Here is a 25,874-nt window from a genome sequence, read left to right as displayed (position 1 = left end):
CACTACAGGCTCATTAAGCTCAGCGTTCAACCACATCTGCCACGAAGTCAATCACAGTTCTACCACCAACCACAATGGAATCTGGGCCTAGATCCACAGCCTGCTCTTTTGAGCCACTGCTGCTCTTGTGGCGGGCGCTGCAAAGACTGACTCTGTGGGGAGCTGGTTTGTATGCATGCCTTGGGTGAGATTCTCAGCTGGCATCAATCTCACCTGACCCTGTACTGCTCACACGAGCAGGAAGTCTGAATCTGTGCTCATCCCATAACTGACTCATTGCTGCCAGTTCTAAGTGTAATCTCATCTTGGTCACAATACTAGTTAAATTAAGAATAACTGCAGTGTTTTCAGAACTTCTGTTTCGTACCACTCTAGCTAGGTTAGGGTCCCCCTGACAGTGTTTTGATACCAGCTCTTTCACTCGAGTTTTGTGTCCTTTCTACTAGGCAGCACTCATAGCTGGCTCTTCACTGTCACTCTTCTCTTGCTTCAAAGAGGATTATCCATAAAACCTCCTTACTAAATCCTCTGTTTAATCTTATTCCTACTGCTCATTCACAGTACTTGCTACATAAAAGCATGAGACACGGTAGAGGGGTTGGAAATAAATGATATTTAGGGTCCCGTCCAACCCAAACCATTATCTGATTCCATGATTCATGTCTTCTCTGTACCAAAACAGTGATCAAAGCCTTTTGTATCAATTGTCACTGTTGCACTTTCTTCAAAAGAGCCAAATTTGAGAAGCAGAACAATTACATTAGTTACTGGATTATCTTGGTAAAGGAAATGCTGCACCTTGCTCTTGACACTACCAGACAGTGACAAATGTGCTCATCTCTATTTATTCCCCCTGAAACATCTTAGCAAGACAACACTGAGAGCAGCAATGCTCTTCCAAGTAGCTCATTTCAATCTATGCAATCCCCTAGAATCAATAAACTGTATGGGATATTCCTCTAGGTCCTGAGACAACTCTGATTCTGCTTGGTTTCAGATTTGACTTTGTAGAACCCAGGTTGCTCCAATATGCTGATGGTGATGGAAGAGGAACTCCTGGGGGAGCAGATGACATATCCAGCACATCTCATGTATTCTCATGTACTATCTCTTTCTCAAAAGGTTCTGTGGAACTCTGTGAGTTTTCCTTAGAGAACTTTTTAAGCTTCTGGTTTTATCTTGCTGGAGAATTCCAAGGTATTTTCTCAGTACAGGACAAGGCCCTTTCAGAAAGCATGACTTACTGCTGTGCTTCTACTGCATACAGCTCTCCTGCTCACTTTAGGGATTAATGTGGAGAAATTCCTGTTTCAGGAAGAGCTTTGGGCACAAAAGGACCATGACTGTGCCATCACAGACCACTCTATCAACCCACATTTGCTTTATGAAAGTGATGTTATTTCCCTTCAGTAAGCTGGCAGTCTCGCCCTCTTTTTGAGGCTCTGTACGGTATTGAGTGTATAATTGTTTGTACAATTTCCAAAACACGAAGTTGATGTTTCTTTGTGCTGTTCATCAAAAAAATATTTTCCTTGTTTTTTAGTACAACTTAGTTGGAAAGGATACACTTGACATCTTGCTTTTTCAAGATCTGATTCAATACTTGACCAGAACATGTTATTGGATGTAATCTTACTCAATGCAATATACGATGGTTCACTGCAAACTTTGTTTATTGGATTGGAAAAAGACACCGTTTCACCAGTAGGATGTGGGATATGTGGGATAAGTATCAACAGTTACACACAGACTCCATAGACCTCTCAGTGCAAGCCCACGGAGCTGGTAGGATTCTAAACATAAATTTCTACGGAGTCGATAGATCACAGAGCAGAATAAATTTTTACCAGCTCTACCAAATTATCGACCCTGCTTCCAGTGATCCTGAATGCCACGATGCTTGACAGAAACACAAACATTTGGAGACACAGAAGTATATGTTTCTATTGTCAGCTGGTAAGATTTCATTTATGCACCCAGCTGTACCTGCCAATGAAGCAGAGCACAGCCAGTGACTTAGAAAAGCCCGCACTGAGCTCCAGCTCCAATTGGCTGAGATGCTCACAGCATACTCTGATAAGTAGTCACTTCTCATAATTACAAAAACATGAGTCCTCCTTTGATGGAAGGGGATGAAATGGGACATTTTAATTCCATTCTGTGGAAGTAAAAAGTGCTGTTAAATATTACCAAAACTGTGAAGTTTTGGAACACGGGAACAGGCTCAATTAAAATTTGGCTAATATCTTGTATGTCTTTGCTTTTCACTTCATGTATTCTCATTGTCTTATCACAGGACTGGAAATCAGAATTTCCTGAATTCTATCTTTAGTACTGTAATGGTATGTAATATATAAACCATAGAGCTTACTTAACCTCTCTGTGGTCATATCTTCTGAAGACAAATGTTAGGAACTTTAAAACTGCCAACACTGGCTGAAGACCTCATCAATCAATTTGTTTTTCCCTCTGCCCTTCTAATAAACATTAGTATGCCTTCCAGCAAAAATACCGTGCATGAGCTATATCATACCAATTTGCCCAAAAGACCAACCTGCCAAGATGCAGTGTCAAACTGTGTACATTTTCACAGTTAAACTGTATCTGAACCCAACTATTTTCTGTATTTCAGCACAGAAAACAAGCAGTGGAATTGCCACGGAACTGATGCTGCCATACAAACTTGGCTTTAACCTCTGCAGAACATGAGCACTGGAGAGTGGTGTGAATGGTGACAGCTGACTGCAGTGCTCCAGTTCCCTCTCTTGCTCACACTGCACAACTGGCTTTTGCCTTCAGTCGGCATACAGAGATATCCTAATGTAGAATCAGACCCACCTACTGCATCTAATTAGAAGGTAGAAGAACTACCAGGAATAAAACACTCTATGTGAAATTATATAGAACTGCTTCAATCTAACATTGTCTAATTGGAGGCAGACCCTTGATGACTCAGAATTTGTAGTTAAAAAGAAAATGTCTGTTCCAACCAGAGAAAAAACTCAGTAACTCTTTCGCTATTAACAACAGCAGAAATCAATCTGAGACCATCTTTGTGCATGAAGAAATATTCTTACCAGTGTATTTTAAAATGATTGCAGCAATCATGTCCATCCTAGTCATGACCCAGCTCTGATCAGCTTTAACAAGGTAGGACACTCAAAATCTAAATTCCCAGGTTCCTAATCATCTTTGGCACTAATGATTTATCTCACAGATGAGAAACTTTTGTCTCAGACTTTGGTAGTAGGAGCGATAATTCTAGAAACATATTGATGAATCTGGCAAAATCTTTTGAAAATACTGAGCTGGCTAAAAGTCAAAATATTTGACTCCATCTATTGGACCAAAGACTAAGTCTGATCTTATTTGTTTTTTAAAACAATTTGTATTTAGCCTCCTACCACAGCAAATTTCAACTTATGTATATCGTAAAAAACCCTAAAAAACTGCTGAAAACTAAAGTGAAGATGGAAAATCTATACTGGCATGTCTAAGCAAGAATTTAAGGGTCAGTTTCAGATATGTTTCAGTGAAAAAGCAGACAGAAAACTTCTGGAATGGAATGAGCAGCACTCCTTTAGGGGTATCAGGGGCTTGTACGGCCAGTTGCTTCCCTCATTCCTACCTTGCTAACCACAGCAGCTTGTTTGTTTGCTAAGAGTGGAAAAAAAAGTCTAAGCCAAGTAGTAAATGTCTGCTTTGCTTATTGCCTTGGCAACTTGGCTCTCAGGAGATTAAGATTTTACATGTTTTGCTTCCTAATAGCCTTTTATTTTCCACATAAATGTTGTATTAATAAGTTAGAGCATAATAAATATGTTTTTTTGGAACATGGTAATTAATCAGGTATGAGTTACCTTTTGGTTTAGCAATATTTACTGAAGTGGAAGGTCATCAAAATCCTGTACTGTCTGTGCTGACCTCTGCCACAGGAACCAGGTTACAAGCAGCTCTTTTGGCAGAATTGTCCCTGACAGATTGCAATTTCAGTAGCAATAAAGCTACAAAGTTCTCCCTCACAAAGCCCAGCACTTTTTTCACTCTGAAAAGAGGCTCAGCTTCATCCTGGGTGAGCTGAGTTGATAATTTCTATTCAGAATGTGATGCCTTATCAATAGGTTTCTTGATCTCTCCACACCTGGGACATGATCATGAACAAGAATACTATTTGTATGTGGGAATTTTAGTCTCTGGTGGAAAAAGACTGAACCAAGCTCCTGGCATAGGTCCACACAGGTCAGCTACCTTGTGAAGACACACTGGGGTCAATATAACTCAGGCTGTGACTGGAGAAGGCTGGAGTGAGATGATGTTGGAGCTTTTTTCTTTCTCTAGAGTAGCACGTTTGTCATCTGCTCTGTCAATTGCAGATCTGAGTAAGTGCTGCCCCTCGGCCTGGCTGCCTCTAACAGACCTGCCTGTCCCCATCTATTCTTGGCTACCTCACAGTCTCCTGAAGATGCTGCTGAGAACTCCTGTCAGTATTTTGGGCTGACAAAGTCGTAAGAGGAGAGACAGACTGTTCCACAAGGCACCAGAGAGCAATTCATAAAATCCTACTTTCAATGGCATAAACTCTAAAAAATCAGCATCACTTACAATTTCTAAGAAGTATTAGGTGGATGCAGGTGTTCAGGGCCCAAGCCCTCACACAGAAAAGCCATTTGGATAGGTGAAACACATGGCAGGTTGAGCCTTAGCAATGGACAGCCATCTATCAGGGCAGACATAAGCTAAACATTAGGAGAATTCCTCATTTACTTATCAGGCTGTATCAAAAACAAAGCGAAACTCACACATTAAAGCAAGTCAGTTTTCTAAATTATTGCATTCCTCTCCTGATCAACAATGAAATGAATTGATTAAACTTATTGAATCAAACAGATCGCTTAAATGCATTAAGTTCTGCCAAAGGCAGAATAATTAATTACACATTGGCTCATTCTTATGATTTATTTTGCAAGACAAGCACTCATGGCTTGAAGAATTTACCCTCTGATTTTTATTCAGTGCAGGAGTCAGAACAGTTGTACTTTTTCTACTGCTTATAGATGGTTTGCTACTATACAGCTAAGCATATCCACTGAATATAAGAATTACTTTGAACAACAGAATCATTTAATCACAAAAGTCAATAAAAATGCAGTTTTCATGAAGTGTTATCTGTCACCCTCCTCAGTGCATAGAAATTAGAACTGGAAAGAACTTTCAAATCAATGACCTTCTCTCCTTTACATCAATTAATCTAGACTCTCAGCCTTGCAAGACTTTTTTCTACACTAAATTTACTACCATTTTATCCAAAATGAGATAAAGATACTATAAATTACAAAGCTGTATCACTTAGTCTGGTGGATAACTTCTGAGGTCTCCTATTGTCAGGAAGCTTTTCAGAAATACTCAGCTGAAATGTCTGTATTATTAATCATTAATCAAAAGAGCAAATACTGGAAATATAAAAATATCAAGCAAGCTTTTTTCCTTCTTTTATTATTTCTGTTGATATTGCCAATGAAACAAGATCAAACTATTTTAGAGATTCTATCTCATTCTTTTGTAAGTCACATGAGTGTTAGACCACAGTGATTCCAATCAGTGGCTCTAAGATAGGCATGAATGTAACCTGTCCTAATGAAGGGCTTCTAGAATCCATAGTCTTCTGGCTTTTCAAGTTACCAGTCGCTTTGAGGTTGTACAGAGGTTTGTTACTCTCTTCATGTTATGGACACACCTACAGAGCAGTCACAGCTTTGGTACCTTGCTGGGTATGATGAAGCAGGGTGATGTGAAGGACGTTTGGGACTGAATGGTGTGCAAGCTTCCCCATGTCAGTACATAAAAAAGGGCTGCAGGTAAGGACTGCTGCATGAGATCATTGCACGCTGCTCAAAGTACAGATTCAGCTGACCTGGTGCCATGTTCAGAGCCTGAGACCACACAGATGTGCATGTATGTGTGGTAACTCAGTTTCTGAATTACTTCAGTGAGGGTTACCTGCAACTACAAAGTAAAGTAATAGAATACAGAGAGCAAATTAGAGACCAAAAGACATCAGCTGGATTTTGGCTATCATCTCCCACAGGATCAGGATATCACCTGCCCAGGATTTCAGTTCTTCTTGCTCTTTGAAGTCAATTCACTGGAGCATACTGCTGCTTAATCCCCTTTACCTCTCAGTTTAATCCATTCCCTTTATTCATTTCCTTTGCTCAGCTCTTCACTTGGGTTGTACACACATGGGTGTGCTTGATTCTCATGAGCAACTCTTTTTCAGATACTCAAGAAAGATAAAAAATTGAGTTTATTCCACAAGGCACACAAGCCTTGCAGTGACAGCAGGAGTAGAAAAGCTTCTATAGTACCTGCAAAAGCAACCCTGAATGTAAATATGAGGAAATTATTTGAGCCATTTTTGAGCCACATCAAAACCTTTCCAAAGACAGAATAGTGCTTAAAACTAAATAGTTGATCCTGTAGTTGTTCCATATTAGCCAGTGCTGCTATTTCTGTATCCTCTGGCTTTTGCTGTATGTGTTTAGTCTTTTTTAGTAGATGAATTCTCACTGTGATAATCATCCTTCCTACTTGCCACTAGCTTATCCGTATTCACATCAGCAGTAAATACATTAGATTTCCTATTGCACACGGACAACAAACAAGTCTAGGATTTTAAAGGACTATTTTATTTCTGTTTATCATCCTAACATCTGAACTCTCTATGGAGAATCTCAGTGCATAAGAACTCCTTACTGCTCCAACACAAAACAGAGAAAAAAAGAAAGCAGAGAGAGAAATATTTCACAATGTAGGCTGGAAAGCAGCTGAAGATTGTTTTCTGAAAATTATTACAAACTTTATTTCTTACTGTTATATACAAAATCTTTGCTGCTTACTAGTAAGAACTGGAGAAGTAAATTCTTTAGTAGATAGGTGGATGAAGAAGATTCCAAAAAAAGATTTTTTTTTCTTTAGAAAAATTCAAGCATGGTGTTGTATTTTGTCATCCATCTGAATTGCAGTGGCAAAGCCATGGAGGTTATTATTCCTTTCCATGACTTTTATTGCTCTGTCATCCGTGTGCTATGACCACAGATGCAATTACTCAGAACACTAAAATCCCACTGCAGCCATTTCAAACATGAACAACCTGCAGGTCTTTCCTTTGCGCTGCGTACAAAGCCTGGCCAAATTGCTGAGCTTGTCTTGTCAGGTTGTCAATGGACGCTTGGCCCGAGGAACAGCAGAGCCAATCTTTTTCAGAAGACCTACAGCAACTTCAGGAGATCCTTACAACCCAAACTACTCAGCTATCCCCTCTCTTTCTGTTGAGTCAACATAACATTAATCTTACCCTTGCCTCCTGCAGAGAAGGTTTCCTGTCACGGTTATACCCACACTTTACACATTTGCTCTTTTAAATTTCATCAAGTTGCTAAACCCTCACGCTTTTTCTCTTCTATTGAAGTAGCAAAGGCGATATATGTCAGACAGAGGAGGGACTGATGGGAAGTTGGGGCCTTAGAGGGGACTTTCTGATGGATTTTGTTCTCAGCATTCAGCACTTCTCACTGCAGCAGGAAACAACCTCTGAGACAAAGATCTCCATCTCACTGCTGTCCTGGCAACACAGTGACAGCACCGGGGCACACAAAAACTTGCATGGAAATGTAACACTGAAGAAAAATGTTCATCACAGCATATCGTGTGTAACTACATCGCTCTGCAATAAAGCCATTTGTTGTGTTTATGAGTGAAACGCACAAGCAATGATCTGCAGGCCCTTTCAGCTCATTGCTCTCCACCCACACAGTGCTACTGAATAACAATGATGTTTTGCTGCAATTGCTTCGGGCAATGCTCTGAAATGCAGTTTATTAACAGAAATTCTTCTATTAATTTTAATTTTCTGAGGATTAATATAGTTGCAGATTTTCCTCAATTAACTATATCCATGGTTTATACTTGGCTTTCTTGCAGAGTCTCATCAAGTGTTAAATCTTGGAAGGTTTATGCATGTAAAAACAGCAAAAACAGGGCTAAATTTCTAATAAGCACTTGTTCTCTTTAGTACTAAGTGAGATTAGTCATCATTAGTTCTTGTAAATCCAGGATTATTTCAAAGATATGAAATTTAAACCATCTCTCTAGTTAATACACAGTTAATTATTTACTGATTATTCAGAGTAGATAATATTATTTTATTCAATAAACAAATCAAAATTCTAAAATTAGATGAGTTATAATGTGGACTATTAAAGCACAGCTAACACTGAATGCCATCAGGTTGAACTGTTGCACACCCAACTTGATTAAATCCTAAATTTAGTATTGATATCAGAGTGCACCTTTTGTAATTCACATTCTGGGTTTTGTATATTAATTTATGCAGTGCTCCAGGCATAAAAAAAAATCTATAAAGCTGAATATATAATTAATATATGACTTCTATTTTTTGTAATTTTTCTATTTTTACTGTTTACATCACTAAATGAAAATTAAGAGAAACCAAGTGCAGTAAATAGTTTAAAACTAGTTAGAAGATGCTGTATATTATTTTTATTAAGCATAAAGAAGCTGATGAAGCATTTGCATGCTGTATGCATAAGAGCGTTAAGATAAATAATATACCTAATAATGCACTTCTTAAAATAAATGCAAAACAATTCTCATGCTAATGTTGCAAATTTCTGTCAAGAACATATACTCCACTGCTGGGTTATTTTTCAGTTTTTGTATATTTGACCTTGGAGCTCTGGACAAGAACTCCTGACTTGGTAGTTCCACTGCAGTTCATCTATCTTTTTCATTGCACCACTTCAGGAATCAATTGGACTCAGTGTATGAATTTATCTTTTACTGTGCAGTATGTTATCTAGAAATTCTCCAGAAGAAATCTTGCTTTGCTTGCAAGGCACAAAGCTTTTATACCATACAGTTGCTCTCAGTAATTGCAAAGCAATTTGTCTGCAAATCACCATAGAGATTAACAACTCTTTAATATTTCTTTTCCATGAGTCCCCTTATAGAATAATAGAATCATAGGAGTATTTATGTTGGAAAACACCCTTGAGATCATCAAGTCCAATCATCAACCTACCGCTGCCAAGCCCTCCACCTAACCAAGTACCTCATCATCACACCCACACACCTCTGAAACACCACCAGGGATGGTGACTCCACCATTGGGTTCACAGCTTCATGAAGAACAGCCTTCAACATTCACTGTGACCCCAGCTCAGGTTCAGAGGCTTCCCTTAATGTGTGCCCCAGAGCTGAGCATCTGTGCTAGCATCAGGAGGTGAGACCTGCACTCCCAGGGACCCCTCAGCAGCTCTGCAGTGCTTTGGATCAGGATGCCGCTTTGGGCAGTAAAGCCCCTATGGCATGTTGCCTGAATACCAGCTCTAATTTTAGGAACGTTAATCTTTTTTTTTAATTTTCCCTGTGTAATTAATCCATAAACATACTCAACATATAATAAGAAGAATGCATGAGGGTGCTTGTGCTCTCCTAATTCATAACTTGAATACTAATAAGTTTGGCTTTGCTTGCTGCGAGAATTCATACAGATAAGAAACTCACTGGAAGCGAGAAGAAGAGATTAAAATGACCAATAAAAGGAGGAGAGTCAGATTACTTTTGTTGCGTTGACACTTGAATCAAGTGACTAAGCTTCCCTTACAAAGACACATTTCGTTGCCATACTCTTTCCTTTCTCCACCTGCACCACAGCCCCACAGAGGGCATTTTATCCCAGCCTGCTCCCATGGACCCTTTCATCTCATCATTAAAACTTTCAAATTTTAATGTTATATTGGATGTGCTACGAAATGCCATCAGCTGCAGAGAACAGGTAACCCCATGCTCACTGTAAACCAGGGTGAAAGCAGCTGGACTCTCAGCAGTGGAGTCTAATCTAAAAACTAATAACAAAATCCATATATATTATCTTTAGGTTGAAAAAAAATCTAATACATCACTCTTTTTCTTTAAAGGTGCACATTCAGCCTGTTAATTGAAGAGCAGACGCTGGAAATTATCAGATAATTGGTTCATGCTTTAAATGATTTATTGGGCATTGTAATATACATAACACCTCTCTCTGCTCTCAGGCCACAGATTTCTCACCCAGCTGCTACTGCTAAGTTAATTGTCCTTGCTTGCAAATGTATTTGTATCATATGAGCCTTTCCATTAATGCTCTGAGAAGAAAAGTCATTAAATTAGATGTGTTTTTCAATGACACTTGAATTGTACCTGAATTACAGCAATGGCCACAATGGTGCAACAGTAAACAGGACACATTGCCACGAAGAGTCTGGAATTTTTACTGATCTTAAAAGCTTCCACGCGATCAAAATTTACCATTGCAACAGCAACATCGAGATTCAGTGAAGAATTCATCCCAAATCACTTCAGCAACCAGAGCTAGTGCCTTACCAGAAAATGACCACAGTATATATGGCTACCGAGGCTGTGGTGACCCCCAGTGCAACCACAGGTAGATACACATATATATGTGTATATATGGATATATGAGGACATACATAACAGCTTTCATTTTTTGTTTGCTGCACTTAACTGAACTGTTTTGTATCTTCTTAAGAAAGCAAACAGGAGAGATGAAACAATACTGTGTCTCCAGGATATTTAAAAAACTTCTGAAAAAATGCACTGTTATCTGCTAAATTAAGCTAGCTCTTTCAAGGAGAAAGTCAACTTTCAGCTACTGGAGAGAAAGAGCATGAATTTAAGAAAAGAATGGGGGAAATGTTTATTGTATTGTCCAGGGATTTTTTCACTCACCTTCCCATGTATTTTTGTGAGATACCAGTTAACTATGAGGAACAAGGGCACATGAGCCCACCCAGTCCAAACTATTGTGTCTTAGAGTATGTGTATGAAAGGGGAGACTGAGGTTCTCCCTGGCCAATATTTCCTTCAGTGCCCTTGTATTTAATCAGACTGGTTTTTATGCCCTCCTTTTTTATTGTGTGCTATGAATCATCTGCAAAAGAAATCACAGTGCCCATCATTAACTGAAGCCCTTGCTGTGGTCTTGGGTGCTGCCCAAACAAACTCCCCTGCACGATGCCTCCCTGAGCCAGCTCCCCTCCTCACTTACAGCTCTCCAGCCATTGCTTTCCACCTGTTCTGACTATTTTGTTGTTGTGCAGCTTCTGGTGTAAAAGAAACAGCTATTGCTGGAGAAGAAAAGAGTAGGAAAGTCGCAAACACTATTGTGAAACAGTAATTTTGTTAAGAATAATCTGAGCATTCGACATCACCTACACCAGCCCCAATCAAACCTCTGTTAGAGTACAACTCTGTTTCTCAGCCCAGAAAACATTTCTCATCAGCTTAGTTATTTCAAAGGAAACTTGAATACAAATCTGACGTTAGGTGGGGAAGCAGATGCATTTGGTGAGAGTCTTACAGCTGTGAAAGGAGAGTGATGCAATGCTATTTTTTCTTTTTTTCTTTTTTTCTTTTTTTTTTTTTTTTGATTATTGCTTCCAGATATTGAAAGCTGCTCTTTTCCAACAGGAAAATAACCAAAGCTGGAAGACATCACTATTATCATGCCTAGATGACAAAATAATGCTCCTTCCTTTCCTTCCTTCTTTCTTTTCCAATTTAGAATAGATTTAAGGATTTATACCAATCACAACAAAAACCAAACCCTTGTGTATCGCTCAAGAGCTAGACATGTACTAAGGGCACTAACGGTACACATACACCCTGAGTCAATTAAATGTTTTGCACTGATCTGTGAGCTCATGCTAAAGAAGACTTCACAATCCTTGAATTCTGCTCTGCTTATATTCCTGAAAGAGGTACTAACTTTGGTCGTTCCTTATGCAGTGAGTCACAACTCCAATCAGCCCTTCTCTCTCTTTCTCTGTCACACATGAAAAATCCCTGAGGCCAACTATCCCTAATCAGACTGATTAGAATTCAGTTCCAATTCAGCAAATATAAAACAACAAAAGCACTGGAACAGGACAGAAATCTGGCCGAGAGAGCTACAAATGTATGAAAAATAACACTGTTCAACAGCTGTCCAGATTTAATTTTAGGATAAACACTAGAACACATCACCTGGGATTGATTTAATATTTGTGGTACTAATTTAAATCGTTCAATTTGCAGAATTTTTAGGTTCATCATCTGTTCCCACAGCTCAGTCAATACTGTGGCTCAGCTCACAAAGGGAATTGATCTGAAGGCCATTCTTTACAAGACAGATTAATTTTTGTTGATTGATTGATTGGACTCTTTCCACTACGCATACTAATTCTGGACCATTTAAAGCTTATAAGGTTTATACTGAGATTCATCGATTCACAGTTATAAAATGATGAATGGGTTTTCAGCCAAGAGAAGGCAATTGATGCAAGCTTGAGGAGAGAGATCAAGATAATCAGTATATAGTGGAAAGTGCAGAGCTGCAATGTTCCCTCTGTTTCTGTCCAGATTTTCCCCAGTTGGAAGGGGATCAAAGCAATAGTAGGGCAATGTTGGGCACTTTTGCCAAGTCTGCGCCTCAGGCTTTGCTGCTTCCCAGCCCTAATGTCCAAGTAAAGATCTCCTGATTAAAACACAACTAGAGGAGCCAGCCTATCCCTGGCTTCATCATAGCTACTGACCAAACACTTTTTACAGTCTATGCTTCTGCCTTTTTTTTCTTTTTAATCTCTTACTGGGGCTTATTGAGGGTTTTTGTCATTCTTCTTCAATGTTCTAAAATCACATATCTTCCCTGGAAAACAATTTAAGTATTCTGGTTGTTAGACTGTGCTTTCATGTAGAAGTACAATGTACATGGTGCAATATATTCATGTATGTGGCCAAAAGTACCCAAAATAATATCCTTTAAAGGTAAAATACTGGTCTTTAGAAGTGTTCTTGTAATTAATTTCCTTGTAATTCTGGAAAGACAAGACAAGAAGATAAGAAATTTGCTAATGTCTCAGAAGGTTTTATATCCACTAAGTTATCTCCTAAAATTTTCAAGTTGGCGGAAGAATTATCTCAGCAACCATTCTTCTGTAGTCAGCCCCAACAGAGCTGGGAAATGTAAATCTTTCTTTCAGTGCCTAAAGCAGTGCTGTAGGTATTACCAAAAAGTCTAGGACTTCTAGCACTGGGGGGGATCTTGTCACTGAGGAATACCAGCTGAGAGAGCACTTTGCCTTCTGTATCAGCTATTCCGTTTTCCACTATGGATGGAGGACTGTTCTTCAGAGGCTCAGCCTCATTTGCTTCTGGTTCCTCTCATCAGACTGCTACATTCAGTAGCCTTCAGCTTACAAAGGTGTGTGAAGTATGTCTTCAGTTAGCTCTGTGTGATTCGGCAGAGTATTGTGCTTTGTAAACTGAAATGTCTAGCAGCAATCATTCTCTCTTTTAATCATTCCTCAATATTTTAGATTATAAAATCTGGATGGCTAGGAAATAAGCACCACCACAGGTAAATAATAAAGACATGAACCTGGAATATGATCCTGCACCAGACACGCCAAGTATCTTCTCCAGAGGAAAGCCATCCAGCTTGGAATCTGCAGAATTCTTTTGGTTAAAAGAACTTGACCTCAAGCCTCTCTTTTTCTCCAGGTTGTACCGTCAGGATTTAGTTTCACAGACCATTCACTACTTTGTATGCTCCTCACAGATATCACCTTGGAAGGAGATTTATCTCTCACTACAGAGAGAGAAACGCAAGCTGCTTCAATTCTATCTGGTTGTCACACTATATGTATCATGAACTGTCACTTCAGTCCACTTCCTGTTCCATCAAATGGCTTCAAAGCAGGTGGTACACAGATGGTCAAGGAGGAAAGCACTTCAGGGCAAAGTGTGTTCTGAGCTACACTTTGTAAATGAGCAGTAACTTTTGATTTCATTGCAGTAACATTGGTTTCTACGCCATTATAGTTATCTATCACTTTATTGTCCTCTTCTATCAGAGAGATTTGTAGACATTTAGTATTTAGAGACTTTGTCATCCTGAAAAATAAACCTATTACCCAATATTTTGCTAGTTATAATTGATTTGAAATGCAACTTATCAATTTGCTTATCACTGGACTATACCCTTTTCAATTACACCATTTCTTTGCAATCCAATTAAACTGTTAATGGATGTTACTATTGTCAAATTACAAGGTTTTTTTACATACAAATAGCAAGGACAAGGAGAGAAGATCCAGAATAATAGAAAATAGCAGCAAGTTTTCAGTCTCAGATTACTTTTTGTTTCCTTTTAAGACCACTATACTATGCTGGCTGAGAGTCGCAAGAAAACATGCACTTATATATTTTATTAATGATAGCATCATTCTTGTGTGCTCTGAAATTAGGACACTTTCTCAAACAAAGGCTGTACAACCAAGTAATAACAGGACTCTTGGGTGTGCCTCAGAAGCTAGAGCTAGAATTCTTCAAAGCTTTCACCCTTCTAGTTTATTTGCTTGCTTGCACATATGGAAATGTATGTATGCAATTGTATTTGTATATTTGCAGATATCTGACAGGCTGTTTTTCCATACTGCACAAAAACACAGCCACAGCCAAAAAAATCTGAAGCCTGATTGCTGTTATGCTGTGTGGCAGCTGTAAAGCACAGACCTGGAAGTCCAGCAGTTCTACTGCTGCAGGACCTCATGCAGACCTCTTTTTTTTTGCCCTTGTAAAGGGAGCAAGGAGGGGTGAAGGCAGTTGCTGTTTCTTCTGGCAAATCAGAGGGATTGCTGAATCCTACCACCATATACTTGTTAGTATTGCCTAGTTTCTTGCCATTCAGAAAGCCTGACAGGAAGGCTGGGATCTGGTGGAGAGCAGGAGAAAGTTTTGCTGGGTTGCTGTAACCATTTACTTACCCCCATCCACTTGTTCTTCTTGCACAGGGAATCACAGAATCATAGAATAGCTTGGGTTGGTATGGCCCTTCAAGATCATATAGTTCCAACGTCCCTGCCGCAGGCAGGGTTGCCAGTCACTAGGACCAGGCTGCCCAGGGCCCCATCAAACCTAGCCTTGAACACTTCCAGGGATAGAGCATCCACAGCTTCTCTGGGCACCACGTGCCTCACCACCCCCTGAGTAAAGAATTTCCACCTAACATCTAACATAAACGCACCCTCTTATAGTTTAAAAACTAAAAAAAAGAGCAGGGAATTTAAGGAAGACCAAGATAGAATGAATATGGAGTATTAAGGAAGGTCAAAAATAATGAAGATTTAATTGCCTTTAAGTGTTTTTAAGTATAATACAGTATAAATATAAATTATAAGTAAACTGATTTTAGCATATAGCCTAGTTTCGCAGCAGGGTGTGTCCAAATAGCTCAGTATCCTGGTGGGAAATTGTCTAGAGAGACTGGAGGGAAGGCAGTATTGTGGTTCCCACTGCACAGCTCGGTGAAAACTGCACTCTCCCATCCTGTCTTTGCCTCTTGCCCTCTGCAGTTCTGTGGATAAAGTTCCATAATTTAAAAGGAGGATATTTAATTATAGCTGGATATTTTAAGTTCAGGATAGTTGAAGGAGAGGAGAAGGAAACATTTTAAAAGATAAAACAATGCCCTGGTTTGTTGGTTTTTTTGTTTTTGTTTTTGTTTTTTGTTTTATATATATGGGAACTCTACTGCTTTGCTCTTATTTACTCTTACTCTAATTTAAAGTGACATCTGTGTCTAAAATAAGCATCTATGTCCTTCACATAGGCAAAAAAGAATCTGCATGTACTACCAAACACTGAAAAAACAGATGAGATGTTCATTAATAAGATCTTTTTACAGTGCTGTCAGCTGTACCAGATCTGGTAGCTGCCTGGGACTCAAGAGACTCCATTTTGTTTGCCTCTACACACACCTCTCTTTGGCCAGTGGAAGACGTGGAGATGGAAGTTGTAATACTGGCCTATTATTTGAATTGTTTGGAAACCAATGGATGAAAAGCAGGTAAGAGCAGAAATATCACTCAAGAAGGGCCCAGGATTTTTCTTGTTTCCTTCTCTTTCACACCACTCTCACTATTGATATGAGGTTAATAAAGAGGATTATTATAAGTCCCAAGTTACAGGAGTAAATCAACAGCTGCAAGGCATATGATAAAACCACATCCCCTCAAGCATTACCCTCGAGACACATGAGTGTTTCTGGCCAGAGGAATGGTTGCTCACCATTCCCAAGCGTGCTGAGCTGCCTTCAGACCACTACAGGCAGTAAATACTGACAAGAGTTTGCAGAGAGCGTCCTGGCAGATCTTCCAGACTTGCTCACAGGAAATACATTTGAAACTGAGGCTGATAGAGAAAAACGATGTACTCTGTGGTGTGCTATGGGTCAGGATTGGTGATGATGGACGTAGAATGTGTGGGATGGGAAGGACACAAACAAATGCTCTCCGTGGAAAGCTCTCATACTCAGTGTCAAAGTGAAGTGCATTTGAATCTGTACTGTCCCACTCCACGAATCCCGAAATATCTGTCCTTCACATAGGCAATGAAACTTGCAAAAGGGATGGGGATTTCCTTTCAGCAGAGACTGAATTTCATCATTTTGCTTTCAGAATCTGCCACTAGAATTGCTATTAACAGGAAATGTTTGTAGTCTTGTATGGACAACAAATAGAAATTAGCCAGAAAAGTTCACCACCTTTTTCTTTTCTTCTTTTTTTTCCAGTGAAATCATTTTGAGCACTTGGCTGTATAAAACTTTTCGTGATCATTTCAATAGCATTCCACAAAAGACATTACTCTTTCGAAATCCGCAGAACTGTTTGCAGGTTTGGATACTGGTTAATGAGTATTACGACTTAACCTTGATTTTTTAACTTTCAAAGCAGCAGAAACGTGGCTTTCAGGAGTTACACACTGGAATTGTGACAGACTATTTCACAAGTCTCGTTATGTAGTTGCTAATGCAGAATCATAAAACTATACTAAGAACTTACTTGGATAGCATTATTATACTTTCCCTTTCCCTCACCTCTCCTATAAATCCATCAGAAGCAGGGACATCAGTGTTATGAGGCAAGGAGGAATATTTATCACCTTCATTCTTACAACAAGCTCTGGACATCATATTTTTCTAATAAAATAAAAATATATAAGTCCCAAGACAAAGAATGATGGAAATAGTGCAGAAGCCCAAAGATACATCTTTAAAGGGTGATATATGCAGATGCTGCACCAGGTAAGATGGCAAGGACTTCAGATCTCAGGATTTAAACCTGAAATTTATTCAGAATTAATTTCCTTTAATCACATTCTAAGCAACTGCATGGCTATTTCTGTACAGCTGACAGGCCCTCTTAGCCAATGTACAAAATGTTTCTTGTACTGAAAGAGTGAAACTAGACATCTTTACTCACTAATAACACAGTAAGGAACTAAAAAATACCTGCAGAGCAGCCATTATTTTGTCAGAAAAGTTATGGTGTTAACATCAGAAGTTGGACTGAATAAAACTTCTAATTAAAATAATATGATAAAGAAAATGCACTATCATTATACTAAAAAGTACCTTCACAAATACAGTTTTCAAAGAAATTTACTGAATTGTGGGTTGACAGTTTTAGATATAGTATTAAATAGTAGCCTTAATGGAAGAGCTGCTTTTTTGAAAATTGAGAAAATTCCTATATTTCAAGGATTTTGGGGAAAAAGTTCTACAGGACTGACTTCCGAGCTTAAAGAGGTTGAATTCTCAGGTGCCTGGTTCTACCAGTAACAGTTGGTATATCTCTGCAGTGAAAGCCCCTTCATCTGATCTGTACATAAAGCTAACAAATATCAACATCTGGGCTAGCTGTCTAGACTACTGTTAGTAACAGCAAGAAGAAACTGGCATTCCTAAAGGGCAATTCATCCAATATCTTAGACTTCTACTTTAGGAGGAGAGGAATCATTCCATAAAGCTGCTAACTTCTCAGTAGGGCTAACCTGGACAAGGAACTCAGACCTAAGGTACCTCCAATTAGAGGAGATGAATTCTACCATAAACATCTGCTTCCAACATCCCTTTAGTACAGGAAGATCATGATAAATTCTTCTTAAAGAGGGCGTTTGCAACAGGCAAGGAGTCCAAGCTACAGTGTTTATGTACTGATATTATTCTAGAAGAGACAGAAAATTACAAAGGCCAAAGATCAGCTGAGTTCATTAGATACTTCTCCATACTGTGCTATTCCTAACAAACATCTCACAAAACTTCTTTGCAGGTCTTCTGGGACTGTAGACTTCACTATAGGCTGAAATAGCTGTTAAATAAAGATAGGAGGCATCTGTGATTCTAAGTAAATATATGCTTTGGCTCAGACGCACCAGACAGAGTTCTGGGATGTTGAAAAGCAGCACGTCATTGCCTTCTGAATCTGGCAGGTGTCACTCTTGGAAGAAACTACAAGAAAAACGGAGAGCCTGCTGCCTTTGACAGGCGGAGGTTCAAAGGTGCTTCAGAGCTGCCTCTTGGGTTCAGCTCACAGGAGGTGACAGACAGCAAAGTGCAGCCTGGAGATGAGAAAGGCCTCCCTTGGGGAAAGCCTTCTGAGAGAGCCTTATCAGCCCAGAGCATGGCTCTCCTCTACCCCCTCAGCCCACAGACTACTTGTCAGTCCCACTGCTTATTATTCTACGGAACTTTCTTGCCAGAAATAACCATCAAAGGGTCAGAAGCTAAGCCAAAGGTCAATCTATGCATGGATAACATTTACTTGTTCACAGAGTTTTCAAAAAACACGCACATTACCAGCAGGGTTCCAAAAGCAGAACTTCAGTATATGGAAAAGAAAATCCAGTTTTTCAAATAAAAAATAAACACAAGATATTCCATTGCTTAATTTAACTAACCAGTATTTCAGATTCTTCCCTTTGCATTTCATAAATGTGTAGGTTAAATTTAGAATAAGGCTGACAAATCAGGCTGGAGGAAAGGGAGATACTGCATCTCAGCCTCAACTTTGCCTCATATAGCTTCAGCCAGCAGGGATCAGCCAGCGCATTTACTGTGGGCAACCATGGGATAGAGGCAGACAGCACTGAATTTTGTATCCCCTGTTCTCTGCACAGTGATGAGGGTGCTTGATCTGCTCTAGGAAGTTCTCATAGAGTGATGGCATTTCCTTAATCTCTCCCCAGTAAAGCCATGCCCGTGAACACAATCAAAGACCCTGGATCTTCCTAAAACTCATCTAAGGTACAAGAGATGAGTATAGTATAAGTCCTCTGTTGTAGCTTTTATTATTGCAACACACTCTTCCAGCAGAAAAAAAGCAACAGAGGAAACACTAAAGCTGCTGATTTCGAAACAATCTGTATGGAAGAGAACATTTTTTTCAAGCATTGCAGTTGGTTTCTACCAGAATGGTTATTTGGTAGATGGATGCACTTACTGAACCGGACCACCCAAGAACTTGTGATAGATGGCAGAAGAAAAGCCGAAGCTGTAATTTCTCTGTGCTGAGCATAGATCTCCATACAGCAGAGGTAGCACATTTCTGAAGAACAGAGATTTCCCCAGTGGGCTGCAGAGCTCCCTCTGGTTGCTGCAGTGGTTGCACTCCAAGGGACTGCAAATGGAGACTTAAACTATGAAGACCAAGAAGATGGGAGTTTCCACACTGTTGTACAAGAAAGGACCTAGTTTAATTACATTTTATTCCATCTCACTGGTTGGAAGATGAAATTAATATTTCTGATAACACATCTTTGAGTGGTGATGCTCTTTACCCAATGGAATCTAGAGCACTGTCCATCACAAAATTATAGAATAGAAAAGTTTGAGATGTGAGCCTCAGTTCAGAATATTACTTTTACTTCAACAGAAAAAAAAAATAAATAAATAAAGCAGAAAAAAAGACAGTGATACTTTAAAAACCTCTGTATCTATTTATAATGTTCATCCTATTGTGGATAGGACTCCAGCCAAATCATTATTCATAGCAACTCTTGTTGACACAGAGAAGTCAACAATCAGCAAAGTACAGTGCCATACTCCAAATGACACTTTAGTTTTATGAGCTATGTCCCTGTCCATTTCTTAGTCCTTTAAAACAATTTTTAAATACTTAACCAGAAAATGTCCCTGAACATAGCTAGGAAATATTTGCAGCTGTAGACAATGTATTTGTCTATGCTTAAAAGCCATCATAAGCAATCAGATGAATTGGTAATTTTTAATAATTACATTAAGTGAAGAAACAAAGTTATTGTAGAGTATGGCAGTTTAAACAACATAGATTAAGAAAAATGCAATATCTAAGAAGAAGTTATGCAAATAATTTTGTCATTAAATCACTTGTCAGAAGCAATGAAAGATAAAAAATTTCCTTCCTTAATTGTCACATATCACCACAATCAACTTTAAAGTGCTTCTGTTTTGTTTAATATCATATTTTGAATTAAATGGGCATGCACACATGCACACTTCTAATTCCAACATGAAAATTATTTCTGGCCTTTCTCTGTATGCAAAGTAATACATAATTTCTGTGGGAGCATTTGAAGCATCTGAAGAATAGCAGGACATATTTTACTCTTATCCAAAACATTTTATAAGTCATATGTAAATGCTCAAAATCACTCCAAAAGTAGGAGGGGGAAATTCTTCCAGTAGCCGTATAGTGATGGATGAAAAATTTCTTTGCTAAAGGGAAAAGGAAACATTTCTAATATGAACAAAGGCATCTGTGGACAAGGGCAGGAGAGAGCAGTGCACTGCTTGTTGTTGCACATTTCCTAGAAGTCTGAATCCATAAACAAGTAATATCTACTTATAACCATTAACACAGAAAGTGCAAAGTTGGAAAGAGTGGAAGAACTCTTTGGTATTCAGATACAGTTCAGAAACAGTTCATCTGATATTTGGTAAATACAAGCAATTGTGAATATTGTGCTCAGAACAAATACAGGAGTGCCATCATTAGAGAATCACTATTCTGTACATTTCTGGTTCAACCTTGCCATCCCCAGTACTACCAGATCATCCCAGTTCAAAGCAGGACTAGCCTCAACATTAGATCTGGCTTCAAGGTGAGAAAAGGTTCAGGGCCAAGCCTGCTCAGGGTGTGAATGTTTCCAAGGATGAAGATTCCCCTCTCTCACAAGGCAAACAGTTCTAATGTAAACTCCAATTATCTGGAGTTGCATGTGTGTGCACAGCTCAATAACAGAGAAAATGCCATGCTTTTGTAGGAGTGGAACAGTGCTGTAGTTGTAACTACAGACAAGGAGAAGCTCAGGTTCTGGGACATCCTGGCAAGCAGCTGTAGGAAGCTGAACTGACAGCAGTGCCTTACCTTGGCAATCAATGTCTTGAGGTTTATCCAGTCTTTCCAAACCATGTTGCATGTTCCAGATATGTCTTCTGCTAGGAGACCTGAGAAAAGTAGATATCTATCAGATGACCCAAGTTAACTCAATGGGCAGAAATCTTCTTTTAATTAATGTAATACTGATATGCAAATTAGCAAACTGCTTAACAGAAGAAATTCCAAATAAAGCTTATTCAGTTTGAGCATACAAATTATTTCATATTATACAGAATGCTGTTGTTAAACAAAGGGACAATTCTCTGCAGTACCTCTAAACTGGCAGGTACTTCCAGCTATAGGTACAACAGACTAGTTATTTTATGACCCCCTGAGCTGAAAACCAGCAAGGTTAATCTGAAGAGCAAATGAGAAGATTTATGAAGACAAGCCAAATAAAAACCTTCCTTAGAAGAGTAGGAAAAGAAATACAACAAGAGGCAAGATTATTTCAACTCCAGTTATATTTTTTACTTCATTAGACAACAGAGATGTGGAGTACATAATGTATAAATTAAGTACATTTATGTTGGAAAATTATTTAGAATTGCTTTCAAATGGGCCTGTAGATAAGGGGAAAGCTTATCTGATTGAGATAGCAGAGATAAAAGCGCAAATCATTCACGAATACCATTACGTTTAATTAAATTAAGACTGTGAACAAATATGCCAGGAAGAATGCAAAGATTCTGACTTCTGTCCTAGTTATTTTCTTAGGGGCTTTCCTCTAAGGCAATATTTGTGCATTTCTTCCATTGGCTGGATTTTTCCAAAGTAAAGTTTTCTGGTTACTCTGTCCCCTAATCTTTGCTATAAAAGAAATAATAAGCTCATGAACAACCAATAAAAGTGATAAAGTGGCAACGTTTATTTTTGTGCTTGATTTTAGAGGGTTACAGAAAATATTTAACCTTGAGAGAGGCGGTGGGAGGATGGAGGAGGATGAGATTTTTCTGCTTTAGAATGAAACAATTTATAGTTCCTCCACGTTCCAGTGTCAATCACCTTTTATTCCTCCATTCAAGGGTTACATGTCAGTAGTTGAGAAACATCTCCAGTGCAATTTTGTTAATGTGTAAACCTCCTATGGGTACATATTGCTTCAGAAATGTTAAAAATAGGAAAAACTGTTCAGATCATACACTCAAATTCCAGTCCAGCCAAGGTCATTAAAATCTATCCAGCAACTCTTGGACAGACCTCAACAGAACTGGTGCTGCATTTAAGACTAAGACTGTACTATAGGCAGACATCACTGTGTAATTAATTGCCTTTTGAGATGAAGAAAACACCATGTCTCTCAGAAGCCGTTTCAGGGTCTCGTTGCTCTCAGCAATAACATTATCTACATTTCTTCACTTCTTGATCTTTTGTTTATTATGCAATTGAGGAAAGGGGAGAAACATTTTATTTGAGCCAATGGTTACACAAATGATTCTGAAATCACTGGCAAAATTCTATCTAAATTTTCTGCACTCTGCAGAGGGTGAATCATAGACTATAAGCCTCCTATTAGCTTTTACAACATAACACCTACCATCTGGCAGAGTGATCCAATACGTGGTGAGGAAGAATGTTTGGTTTTAAAAATATTTTTAATAATATGTGAGCTGATAAAATTCTCATGTTACTGTAGAGAAAGGTGCAAGAAATCTTAAAATTAACAACTCTGTTCTTCCCAAGACATAATTTATATCATGAAGCATGAGGATTAGGTGCTTTCTCAAACTTGTATTAATTTGGTTTTAGTGTGATGCTATCATTATTCATATCAACTTTATTAATAAGTCAAAACTTTGGGTGTGGTATCTGATAGCACTAAAGTTCTGAGACAGCTGTATGGGCTGTGGGGAATAAAACAACCCATCAACTCCAAACTTGTTCCATTAGATAACCAGAACAGTATGTGCACATTTGCTTTCTCTGTCAAAAACCATAACACGACGATCTTGTTTTCAATTCAGTGCTGATCCAGATGGGAGCACATAGTAAAGGAGCATATGGAAAACTATGTTTCCTTTCATGAGTATTTAACTGAATGCTGAAATCCCAGAGATAATGATACAAGCATCATCAGATATCCTGAAATTCCTCACACGCAGTTGTTACTTTATTTTATTATCTCAAAAATATAGCAGTACCTCTTCACAGGCTCTCCTAATTCATACTCAGTGAACTTCTGTTTAAATTAAGAAGAGTTAATATTCCCTGATGTTCAAATTTATATTGAATATAACTCTTGAATAAGTAACCTACGAAGCTATCTATATAAAATATGTCAGAAAGACACTTGGAATCTCTACCTTTCAGCAACCGCACACACTTATTTCTCCCATCCCATGCCTGACAATGCATTCTGTGTGACACCTTACAAAAAACAAAGCCAGTCAGTGACACAAAAAAGATCTCTTCCACCCTGGGGGAGTGCAGGAGGTAGAAGAGGTGAAGCTTCTCTCTGAAATACTTTTTATGACAAATGGCCATAATGAGGTAACAGAAGTTTCTTTGGGATGTGTGCAAATTGATAAGGACCGCACTAAATATTTCATAATGTTTAATTTACAAGGCATTTTCATGGAAAGTGATCATAGTTAAGTATTTCCCTCTGCAATTTTGTCAACAGTTCAGGGTACAACCAGATTAAGTTGATGTGTAATTCAGTTCATGCTCACACAGCAACTTTTTGCCTTCAAAATGTGTTCTCTCTCTCATTGATTGTTTTAGGGCAGTACTCTGGAACATTCTCATTGTTATTCTTTGCCAGGAAGCACAGGCTTTAGTTAAAGTCAATTTATTCTTCTACCTTTGCTCTGCTTCTGTAGATCATTTTCCTGTGTTCTGTTCTCCTGATAGGAAAACTGCTTGTTTGAATCTAAAAGGCACAGGAGGACAGTGAAACTAGGCCAGTGCGGACCCTGCACACAGGCAATCATGCAAAGCAAGTCAGCACATTTAAAGAGGGGGTTTGGTCAATATTACTGTATATGGGTTAGGAAATTAAAGAAGTGGAAATGCGTAGAATTAAACTGAGATTTGATTTTTGCCAGCATCTAATATTTAAATAAAGAATGTTTCTTTTAGATTCAGCACCTGAGCTCAAGTGAGCTAGTACTTCACAAAATTACTCTTGTCTTGTGTCCCCTTGAGGTCTAACAGAAACAGGTTTGTGACTCCAGGCAAGGTAGAGGAGACCACTTCTAAAACAGAAGGAGCAGGAGTTCACTCTTTTGCCCCTTCACACTTCCACTGAACAGAAAGTGCAGCTCAGTGCATCACACATCCCCATTTGAGGTCATGGAATCTCCTATACTTCATCCAACATGAGGAAATCACACCGAAAAATGGCCTAGAAATATGGTAAAAGACATGTTGGAAGTCACCACTTTGATGATGTGGGAAAGATTACTGGCGGTGCTTTGAGCATGTAATTGGGAAAACTACATTTAGTAGTACCTTTGTAAAGAGCCAGTAAATAGCAAGGTTTTCATCTGCATCCCAAAGCATGTTTAGCACAAGCAGCTCCTAAATGTCAGATGATTGTCCATATTCCTGACTCCTTATAAAATTTACAGTGAAAACAGATGCATAAATACTGCCTATCTTTGCAATACTAGTTTTCTGTTCTTGCTTTTTAATTAAAGTTCATAAACGATGTTTAGCTTGTCATAAATCCAATAAAAATTGCTAGTTCTGGTTTTCCTTAGAAAACATACTGAAACTGCAATTTGCAATTTTTATGTATTTCCATGACTACAGCCAAAGCAGTGCTCGGGCTTCTTAAAGATAAGTTGATTCTGACTGCAGAAAATCCCTTCCCAGCCATCAAGGGAGGACTGAGCTCCAAACGTTCAGAAAACTCTTCATTAGAAAGAAAAATGCCGGATGCTTTCTCAAGAGCAGCATTTGAGTATTTACTGCTCATGACATTAGATATTTATGATTTTTGAAAGATACGGTGGAAAATACTTGTTTCTAGCCTGAGCAAGTTTCCATGTCAACTGAGATGCTTCCTGCTTTATATTTTGGTCACTTACTCAACTTTAAATAGAGGATGGTTTCATAAATCACTGACTTAGGCTTGAAGCATGTTGGTAAAGCACTGAAAAACATGACATGCCAGAGAGACTGTTTTCTAGAGTACAAAACTGACAGAAGAAGTGTTGAAAGAAACCGATTAATGAACTGAGAGTAGTATTTGGTACTGCATGTTCACAAGTCATTTGTGAACCGCTGGATCAGCAAAGAAAGGCTTACCCAAGGCACAGGGCAGCATATGGCCCCAGCTGTTCTGCAGCACACAGCCCTGCAAGTTCCTGGCCTTACGGCTCCAGCACTGATTTCTCTGAAAACAGCAAATAAAAATAAGAGAAACTCGTATGATCCTAAAACACTTAACTCTTTCTTGCCTTAACTCTCTGATTTATTTTAATTGCAAATGATCTAGTGTTAGGAGGAAAGAACCCATATCAGTAAGTGTTCTAGCACTAGATAAGGTGTTGGGATTTTGCCAAGGCAGAATGGAAGTACAGCAAACGAATAACTATTTAAAAATTGTTT

At 38.7% G+C, this 25,874-nt stretch overlaps 1 long non-coding RNA gene across 1 annotated transcript in view; it reads right to left on the bottom strand.

The window, feature by feature from the left end:
* LOC116217209 overlaps nt 1-25,655 on the bottom strand; it is a 35,990-nt gene extending 10,335 nt beyond the window's left edge. The window contains exons 1-2 of the long non-coding RNA XR_004161402.1: nt 25,572-25,655; nt 21,306-21,385 (exon numbers count right to left, since the gene is read on the bottom strand). This is a non-coding gene — a long non-coding RNA (uncharacterized LOC116217209). The remainder of the gene's footprint in view (nt 1-21,305; nt 21,386-25,571) is intronic.
* Nucleotides 25,656-25,874: the final 219 nt, after the last annotated feature.

Source organism: Meleagris gallopavo, chromosome 15 (genome assembly GCF_000146605.3).
Source record: "Meleagris gallopavo isolate NT-WF06-2002-E0010 breed Aviagen turkey brand Nicholas breeding stock chromosome 15, Turkey_5.1, whole genome shotgun sequence".
Taxonomy (NCBI): Eukaryota; Metazoa; Chordata; class Aves; order Galliformes; family Phasianidae; genus Meleagris; species Meleagris gallopavo.
This window is presented reverse-complemented; position numbering and strand designations above follow the sequence as displayed.